Below are 10,178 nucleotides of genomic sequence, written 5' to 3'. Positions count from 1 at the left end.
GCTGTGAATTGTGGAAGATTGAAGAATCACAGACCTGTACCCCTGAAGCAAATAATACATTATATGTTAATTTAAAAAATTTTAAAACAAAAAAGAAGAGAGAAGAAAAGCAGGGTTTAGAAAATAAGGTTGTGTGGCTGGCTGTAATCCTAGAAGTATTTAGTCAATGGCTATGTATGTAGTGGAAAAAGCTTGACCTTGGAGTCAGGCTAATTTAGGTTCACATATCATCTTTTCCACTTTTAAACTTCCTTGAAGTTCAGTTTCCTGATCTACAAAATAAGGGTAAAAATATATGTCCTGCAAGGTTTCAGCAATGTGGGAAAGGGATTAAAGAGAATATGCCCAGTACAATGTCATCTGGTAGGTTCTAATCACACATGGTAGCTGTAGCCGTGAAATGCTGTCATAATTCTTTGAAAACCACCTTAGAGAACTGCGGGGTCTAGGGTTGCTTACAAAACCCAAACAGACTGTCTTGAGTTCAATGACAGCACCTACTTACATCATAATGGCAACTTCAGATGGGAATTGTCTGCACTATTGGGTCTCCCATCCCTAGTAGGATTGAAGTAAATATAAGAGGCTCTGAAGTTCCTATAAATACACTTAACTCTTGACCCCTTGAAACAAAGCATGTCTACCTATGCATGTGTGAGTGCACATATGAACACACACACACACACACACACACACACAGCATTTCTGTTTTTGTTATTAGTTTGCCATTTGTTTAGCGTATGAGACATGAGAAACATTCCTAAGTTAGATAATATTTTCTTCAACAAAATAACACTAGGGTAAGGGCTCAGACTGAAATTTAGCCAGAAGGTTATTGGTCGACAAAAGAGTTAATCACTGCAGGGGAGAATGAGCAAGGATATAACTTTGCTGGTGGTTAGCTGTAAAGCTGGGGAGGAAAGCATAACAGGTGTTTTCCACAGCTTCCAGTTTCCCTAATGTCTGGGTGCTGCAAAGAGGTTTTTCCTCTGCCAGCGCATTTAGTTTACAAGATGATCCTCACATAAAACACAGTGGTTACATTCATGAGAACATATGCAAAATTAAACAACTGACCCAGTAATCAAATAAAACTTCCCATAAATTATTGAGCACGTTCTTTGCTTTTCTTAAAGCAAACAGACCCTTTGTCCCTGAATTTTCCAAATAAAAACTCTTGCAACAAACAGGAGATTCATGGGTCCAGAATAAGGTGTGAGTAACAGAACTGTGGCCTCCCAGTGAGCTCAAAGGTCTCCCTCTGCTTCCTGGCCACGGGTTCTTGTGCCTGGCTCTATTTACACAGGCCGGCCATGTAAGGCCGCACCTTGGGACATTAGTTGGTAAATCAGAACCCTGGATAAATTGGACATAAGGTCTCACAATGTCTTGGATATCACCCAGACAGGCCTCAGGTAGAATCTGCTCCATATGGTGACTTATGTTAGGCAGATAAAATGCCTTGTTTGGCATCAACAGGAGCCTCTGTGTTTCTTCATGGGCAGCACAAATCAAGAACACACATGATAACGGACCCTCTATTATGTGTGATACTGTGGAGGAAGAGAGAAAGGAAATATAAAACCTACAGAAGGTTTTTAATAGGTTTTTAATAGGTGAGTATAGATGTATTTAATAGGTTATCCTGCCCACCAACTATACATAAACTCTTACACATGGCAAAATCTTGGGATTTTACCATTCTGGTCATCTTTGGAGAGTTTCTGTGGTTGTTGTTTATCATGATTGTTATTATCAATCATCTAATGAGCTAGCTGCGAAGCACCGTGGCCGGAACTGCGGAGGATGCCAAGGAGGAAGTAGGAGACATAGTCCTTGCTGGAGATGACATGCCCACCCAGTCATGGTCATAGCTGCCTGGGGATGGCCTTCAGGTGAGAGAGGGAGTGCATGGGTCTCTGGAACTCAGACTAATTTGGGAATTCTAAATAAACCTCCAGAAATTCTGTTTATACAGGACACACAGTCTTTTTGGAGGACTGCCTAGGGAAAAGGGAGGCTTTGGCCCTGGTGAGTCAGTGTTCCAAGCCCTTGCTTATTCCTAAGGTTGGTGAATGAAAGCCAAGGTGAAAAGTTATCTACAGTGTAAGGTTGTATATGAGGTTGTACAGGTGTGTCCACATGGGGCACCCAGCTGCAGAGTACATTCTGCTAGTTGCTCCCAGGCAGATCCTGTTGGTGGAGGGCTGGCCTATTGCAAACTATGCAATAGTTTGTGTGTCCTTCCCAGGTTGTCCCAGGGCCGCCTTCTACATTTAATATTCCTTAACATTTCCTATAACACTCACAAGGAGATGGAGTCATTCAGATGCTTTTTGTGGCAGGGAACTGATGCGCTCAGGTACAATGGGAGAATTTCTTCTAGGTTTTCTTTGCTAGACATGACTCCACACTGACAGCTTCGCCCTCTGTGTTCTCATTCTTCTGTCTCAGCACTTAAAATATTGCGTTGGACTTAGGAGTTTCAACTTATGTGGGCTAGATTATAAACTTCTTGAGGACGGGAACCGCATCTCCTTTCACTTTCATATATCAAGTGCCTAGTACAGCAGCTGGTACAGGGCAAACCCCCATTCAGTATTCACAATTCTGTGAATGGGAATTGAGGAAGCCTTCCAGATTACGGAAAAGGACACACCTGAACCCAACCCCACCCACCCTGATTTTTCTTTTTTCTTTTTTTTTTTTTTAAAGATTTTATTTATTTGACAGACAGAGATCACAAGTAGGCAGAGAGGCAGGGAGAGAGAGAGAAGGGGGAAGCAGGCTCCCTGCTGAGCAGAGAGCCTGACGTGGGGCTCGATCCCAGGACCCTGAGATCATGACCTGAGCTGAAGGCAGAGGCCTTAACCCACTGAGCCACCCAGGCGCCCCCTTTTTTTTTTTTTTTAAAGATTTTATTTATTTATTTGACAGACAGAGCACCCTGATTTTTCTTGATCAGTGATTATGTCTACATTATCACACGCAATTAAATACCAGCATAAACGGAGGGAACAAAGAATGCAGTGACTCTAAAATCATTACTCTGTGGTCTCAGGACACAATGGCAATAGCACTGCCTTACTTTCCTGGTCAGCTTGATTAATATTAATTAATGTCTCTCTCCTGACTGTATTTCAATTAATGGAAGGGAAAGCAATTCTCAGGTGTGTTGGATGCGGGACTGACTGGACTGTTGTTAACATTTCAGTTGAAGAGTTTACACACGGTTAAAAATCTATACTGCTATGTATGCTTTGGTAGAATAAATGTTTATCATTTTCAGTATTTATTGACTGCCTACTGTGTGCCAAATACTCTCTTGGCAGGATGTTTCCTGAATGAGCTCATAATTTACTTCAGGGATTTGGCTATGGATGTAGCTTAACATGATTGTAGAGAAAAATGGCTCCATTAATCAAACTGGTGGATTTGTAAATTAAAATATATGAATCAGGATTTATGCCCCTGTAGTACATTTATTATAATAAATATTAAAATCTAGTGCTTGCTTCGGCAGCACATATACTAAAATTGAAACAATACATTAAAGATGAGCATGGCCCTTGCACAAGACACAAATTAGTGAAGCATTCCTTGTTTTTAAAAAATATGTTAGAAGTCTACATCTAGACTATGTTAAATTAATGAATATTTTAATAAAGAAAAGGTCATTGAAAAATTCACTGGCAAATTATTTAGCTTGTAGGCTTTGTCCCAAGTTGTCTGATACTTGAGAACATATTAAATGTGTAGACTGTGCTTTCTTTGCAATTTGATTATTGTGTAAAATGATTATTTAGTTGTTGAAACAGGGTGGAGCTTCCTTTACTTAGAAGTGCGTGTGTGTTTGGGCATTTCTCCTGAGTTAGTTCAGAATGATTATTTTCTTTGCTCTGCTTGTATTAATACTGCCGAATCTTTTTTTAATAAGAGAAGCTGGTTGCAATTCCAGCTGTAAAATAGGCAAAGAACTTTCGGTAAAAACCAAAATTCTCCTCTATGTAATTGACCAGAAGGAGGCTCCCTTCCACCTCACTGCATAAAGTTCAGCTAAAGCTTCCAAACTTAATTCTTTCCCCGGCGGTTCTAATATTCCCCAGGCTATGTCTAGCATTGCTGGTGGTAGGGGCGCACTATGAAATTTTCTTTTCAGGAACAGAATTTAAGCTTGCATCATGAGTAAGAAGATTTCAGGGACTGTAATGTGCCCTTTCCTTACACCAGCTCATTTATAGATTTTTCTCCTACCTGAAGGACAGTTAACAAAGATGTTGGGATAAAATTTTCCTCACTTGGGATATCTCAATATTCCTTATCTTAATTCCCAAGCTTTGTCTTCCTTATGGCTTTGTTCTGTCAGGGTTGTCCAATGCAATACATTTTTATAAAATAACATTTTGTTTTTTCTTTTAATTTAATTTAATTTAATTTTTTTCAGTGTTCCAAAATTCATTGTTTATGCACCACACCAGTGCTCCATGCAATATGTGCCCTCCTTACTACCCACCACTGGGCTCACCCAACCCCCTACCCCTTTCCCCTCCAAAACCCTCAGTTTGTTATTTTATTTTTTAAGTAGTCTCCATGCCCAATGTGGTGCTGGAATTCATGACCCTGAGATTGAGAGTTGCATTCTCTACAGACCAAGCCAGCCAGGCACCCCAAGTCCAATACAATATTTTAAAAATTAGTATTTTGAGATGAATCAACAAGGCATTTGGATTTTTTTTTTAAAGTGTTGTTGTTGTCTCTACCTACCTATTCATCTTAGTCTCTATGCATCTGTAAGTAAGAGATACTTGTTTTAAAACATAGGATAATCATAACTCACCACAGAGAATGTGGTAAATTCACACCACAGAGGCTCTAATTACATTGTGTTTGACAATGAAAAAGCCACTAGTAGATTTGGAACAGAAACAAAAAGTGCAAAATCTTTGGAGAGTAAAGAGGGATGTGAGAGGTATCCACTGCTGGGGGTACACATTTTATTATACGATGTGATGAGGTCATTTTGAATCAATTTATTTTCAGGTTGTTCTTCATTGTCAAGGAAGGCAGTTTATGGGGTTATTGTAAAAATACCTTTGCTGCTTTTTTCAGAAGACTTGCCCTTTAATGATGGAGCAGAGCTGGTTATGAAATACCCAACTGTGACTAATTTTGGAGGAGTAACATCTCAAATAAATTGTCTCCTGGAAATGCTGTTGGAGCTAGTGAACAGCAGAATGATGATGCATTTATCTATGCTAATTGCTCCTTTGAGGGTTTTTTCCTAGACAAGGCACAGAGTAGACTGATGCTGTACTTCTAACCTCTCCTTGTCACAGAGGTTTCAGTTTTGGAGAACGATGATAGGCAGAATAATGACCTCAGAAATGTCTGTGTCCTAATCCCTGGAACCTGTGAATATGTTACCTTGCATGGAAAAGGTAAGGGGCTTTGTAGAGGTAATTAAGGTTATAGCTATTAAGATAGGGGCCGTAAGTGGGGCCAATCTAATCACATGATCCTTTGAGAACAGAGAACTTTCTACAGCTGGAGAAACATGTAGCAGCAGAAAAGGAGAATTCCAAGTGTGCTGTTGGTGGTTATGAGATTTAAGGGTTGCATGTGAACTTGGAGAGAAGCCTTTAGAGAAGGACAGCCCCTGGCTGACAACCTGTAAGGAAATGGAGGCATCGGTCTTACAACCCCAAAGAACTTAATTCAGCCAACAGCATGAATGAGCTTGGAATTAGATTCTTCTGCAGAGCTCCTGCTAAGGAGTGCAGCCCTGCCAACATTTGGATTATTTGTTGATAATACCCATGTCAGGCTTATACCCTACAGAAACTGTGAGATCATATAGTTCTGTTGTTTTAAGTCACTGAGTTTGTGTTAATTTTTTACAGCAACAACAGAAGACTAAATCACAGGATCTATTTTGAAGAAACTAGTACTTGGATTGGATTGTCACTGTGGTGGTATACTGTTACAACAAACCATGTCTCCATGATTTTTTTCCAGTGACTCTGGGCTTTAGCCATTGAGTGTTAACAAATGGGTTCAAAGCAGAAGCTTGACAAATGTATTAATTTCCTATAGCTATTTTAAATTACACCAACTTCCTGGCTAGAAACAATGTTATTATCTTATGGTTCTATAGGTCAGAAGTCACACTGAGCTAAAATCAAAGTGTCGGCAGGACTGCATTCCTTCTGGAGGCCCCAGAGGAAAATCTATTCCTTTACTTTGTCCAGCTTCTAGAAGTTGCTTGCATTCCTTGGCTTGGGGCCCCTTCCTTCATTTTCAAAGCATAACATCTTCAAATCTGTCTTACTCCTACATCCCTCTTATAAGGAGTCTTGTGACTATTTATGTCTCCCAGATAATCCAGGCTAATCTTTCCATCTTATCTTAATTACATCTATAGTTTCTTTTGCTATGTAGATAACATATTCACAGGCTTCAGGGATTAGTGCTTGGTTACCTTTGTGGGGGCCATTATTTTGCCTACCACAAAAAGTGTTTGCATGCCAGATTTATACTCCTAGAGTGCTAACTCTTAGAATGTTTCTTCTTGGAACACAATTCCTATGCTACGAGGAAATCCAAGCAAGCATATAGAGAGGCGTCCAAAGGAAAGAACCACGGCCTCTGGCCAACATTCCCAACAGAGCTCCTAGCTAGCTGCCAACACCAACCCCTTGCTATGGGAGTGAGCCCGCTACAATAAACCTTCCAACTAACCCAGTGCCCGAGCCATCACCACAGAGCAGAACTTTCTGGTCAACCCACAGAATCATGAAGGATGACAAATTGTGGTTGTTATTTTAAACTCCTAAAGTTTGGGGGTGGTATGTTATGCAGCAATGGGTACTTGAAATGCTGCTGGTCTCTTTTATAACTACCTAACTACTTGAAATTGAGGAATTCTGACTAGAGGAAGATGGCTTCTTCTATCAAATATTCAGCATGAAACAGATGACATAGGTCAAAATACATAAAGTCCCTAGCTCAGCACCTGGCACATGGTAGGTACTGTAAAAATATGGATTATCTTTTCCCAAGTAGTCTTTTTTACTGCAGACATTGAATCCTCGCTCCCTATTAAAAGAGGGGATTTGGGGTGCCTGGGTGGCTCAGCGGGTTAAAGCCTCTGCCTTCGGCCCAGGTCATGATCCCAGGACCCTGGGATCGAGCCCCACATCAGGCTCTCTGCTCAGTGCAGAGCCTGCTTCTCTCTCTCTCTCTGCCTGCCTCTGTGCCTACTTGTGTTCTCTGTCAAATAAATAAAGTCTTAAAAAAAAAAATAAAAGAGGGGATTTCTCTCTGTTAGAGAAATTTATTTGATATAGTATGTAACAGAACATAATGTATTATCATCTGATAATTTTGCTTGGTGGTCCATAATTTAAAGTTATAAAGCCTTAACCCAAATAATATCTATATTCCAAAAAGACCTTTTCTCAGGAAATATATCTTAACTAAATTTTACAATATAAAGTGGAGTCTGCAGTACTTATTGTTTAATTGTGCTGTCACACAAGAATCTTGGAATTTTTCTTAGTTTGTTCAATTGCTATAAATGACTTCTGAAAGTAATATAATTAAACTTGTTATGGCTTATGCATTCATAGAATTCATAGAGCCGCTGAGTATGTAACTGTTCATTTGGAGCTGAGTCGATTACCATTTGAAAACTGTTAATGGAGGAGCTGATTAGAATACATTGCAAAGAGTCATGATTTAATTTCACATCACCTAGAAAAATTTGATGTCATGCGTGTTAATGGCAGTTTTGAGGGGCATAAGGATTGACATGTTTTCCTGAGCTAAGTGATATAGCCATGCTGACTCAATGAAAAACTCACATTTCAAAATACATGAAGTAAGTAATACAGTGCAACCTTAAGTGATTAAATTCACCACCTGAGTATTAAAAATGTGAGTGAAATTTGTAAGTAAGGTTTAAGCTCATTTAAAGCAGAACACTGTGAGATTTGGCTGGAAATCCAGCTCACTGGGGGTGTTCAACTTTTCATAGCAAAACTACTCAAATGGATTTTGTTCACTTTGTGTTGAACTGGCTTTTTCCCCTCCCCACTTTGAAATCTCCACATCGAAGCTGGAGAGATTTTTTAAAAACTCACAAATCTGTCACATCATTTCCCCACTTAAAGCTCCTTAGTGGTTCCTGGTTGCTGCCACATAAAGTCCAGATTTCTTAGCTCAGCAGACAGGGTTCTATGCGATTTGCCTCTGCTGATTCTGCAGTCTTATCTCTTGACAGTTTCCTTCAATGGCTCCAGATGTGGAGAAGAACTGGTAATTCTTTTTCTTCTCTAAGCTACATTCAACCACATGGCCTGGCTATTCCTTCCATATCCGTAACATCCTGTTTAAATGTTCCTTCATCTCAGAAAGCTTTTCTTGACTCTTTCCTAAAAATCAAGTAGCCTAAAATCAACTTCATGTGCACCTCTAGTACCTCAGTTTTACTCATTTGATGGCACTGATTGAGCCAAATCACAATTGTTGGTTCAGTTGTCAACTGCCCTCCAACGAGCATAAGCCCACTGTAGGGAGTACTGTGTCAGGTTCATTTTTTAATCGAAAGCTGAATACAGTGCCTGGCACATAGAGGAACTTAATACAAATTTACTACATGAAGAAAGATGTATTTGTTCAAAGTGAGCAGAATATAAAAGAACCATTATCAGTGCCTCTCATTTAGGAGGCAGTGGTTATATGTTCATTAATTCATCCCTTATCATGGATCTGCACCACAGGATTCATCATTAGTTCTATGCCATTTCCCAGTGGCTTACCATGTGTTATTTACAAAGGAGTAAGCTGTTGAACTGTATGGTAACATTGTATGGAGTAATTTGCTTGGAATGAAATAGGTTGGATCCTATAAAAGCTGAAACAGTAGCTTCTCATTTTTTTTCATTGCTGTCTTTTTTAAAAAATAATGTCTTTTTTTTTTTCAATACTGTCTTTTTTTTTTTTTTTTAATAATGTAAGCTCCATGCCCAATGTGGAGCTCAGTGTGGAGCTCCATGTGGGCCTTGAACTCATGACCCTGAGATCAAGACCTGAGCTGAGATCAAGAGTCAGACATTTAATTGAACCACCCAGTCGCCCCAAAACTTTGTGTCTTATGACCTTTAACATACTTACTCCTTTTCAGGTCTGTATGGCTCCTTTTAATTTTGGTCTCAAACCACATAGCTTCTCCTCAGAGAGCTTTTCTTGACCACTAAATCCACATCCTCCCCATCTCCTATCTCTAGCTGGTGATCTCCAGTAACTATTACATCAAGGTTGAGTATCTTCCATTATACCTATCACTTCATAAAACTGTCTCATTTAAGAATTTCTTTTGCTTATTGACTATAAGCACCTTCCAGAATGAAAGTCTATGAGAACAGAGCCTTGCCTGTGGCTCCATTGTTTTGAACACCACCTGTCATGTGGTAGGTGAATGTATGCATGAAATAACCTTGTAAGAGAGCTTCCTCCAACATGATGACATGGAGCAGTGTCTTTCAGGATCACCTCAGCTGCCATTAACCAAGTTTCTCATTAGACAAATACTCAAAAGCACATGTGAGGTGATATAATTGATTAAATCTGTACATCTATGATGACTTTCTATCAAGTCAATAGAACAGATGGCTGATTTTATCATCCTAACTGTTAGTGACTTTCACTGGAGAAGAGAGAGAAACTGGCCAAATGATCTTGTGTAATCTATTAATTTTGGAAAGTTTTATGGCAAAACAACAGAGTTTCTTTTTTTTTTTTTTAAGAGAACATGAATAATATGAAAACATTATATTTCCATAAAATTATTTTCTGGGGGACTACTTAGTCATTTCTTCTGATTTTCTTGAGAGGGTCTGTACCCTAAACCCTGAAAGGAAGACAGTGTTGAAAGGAAAGTGTGCTGATTTTCTCTGTATACCATACTGATTTCTTTCCATGGGAAGGAGAATGACATGTTGGGTGGGGCAAGAAGTCATTCATTGGCTCATGGTATTCAGTGGGTGAAGTAACTGTGCACATCCTCTCTCTGGCATTCCACAGGGGATATTAGAGTCCATGACGCTCCATGCTAATGTTTGGGTAAGAGAGTTTTATAGATTTAGCCTTCTCTGAGATAGGACCCAAGGTCTAAATTT

At 39.5% G+C, this 10,178-nt stretch overlaps 1 pseudogene; it reads left to right on the top strand.

Moving 5' to 3' along the window:
* Window positions 1-3,507: 3,507 nt before the first annotated feature.
* On the top strand, window positions 3,508-3,608 carry LOC122892803 (annotated as a pseudogene).
* Window positions 3,609-10,178: the final 6,570 nt, after the last annotated feature.

Source organism: Neovison vison, chromosome 12 (assembly GCF_020171115.1).
Source record: "Neovison vison isolate M4711 chromosome 12, ASM_NN_V1, whole genome shotgun sequence".
NCBI lineage: Eukaryota > Metazoa > Chordata > Mammalia > Carnivora > Mustelidae > Neogale > Neogale vison.
This window is presented reverse-complemented; position numbering and strand designations above follow the sequence as displayed.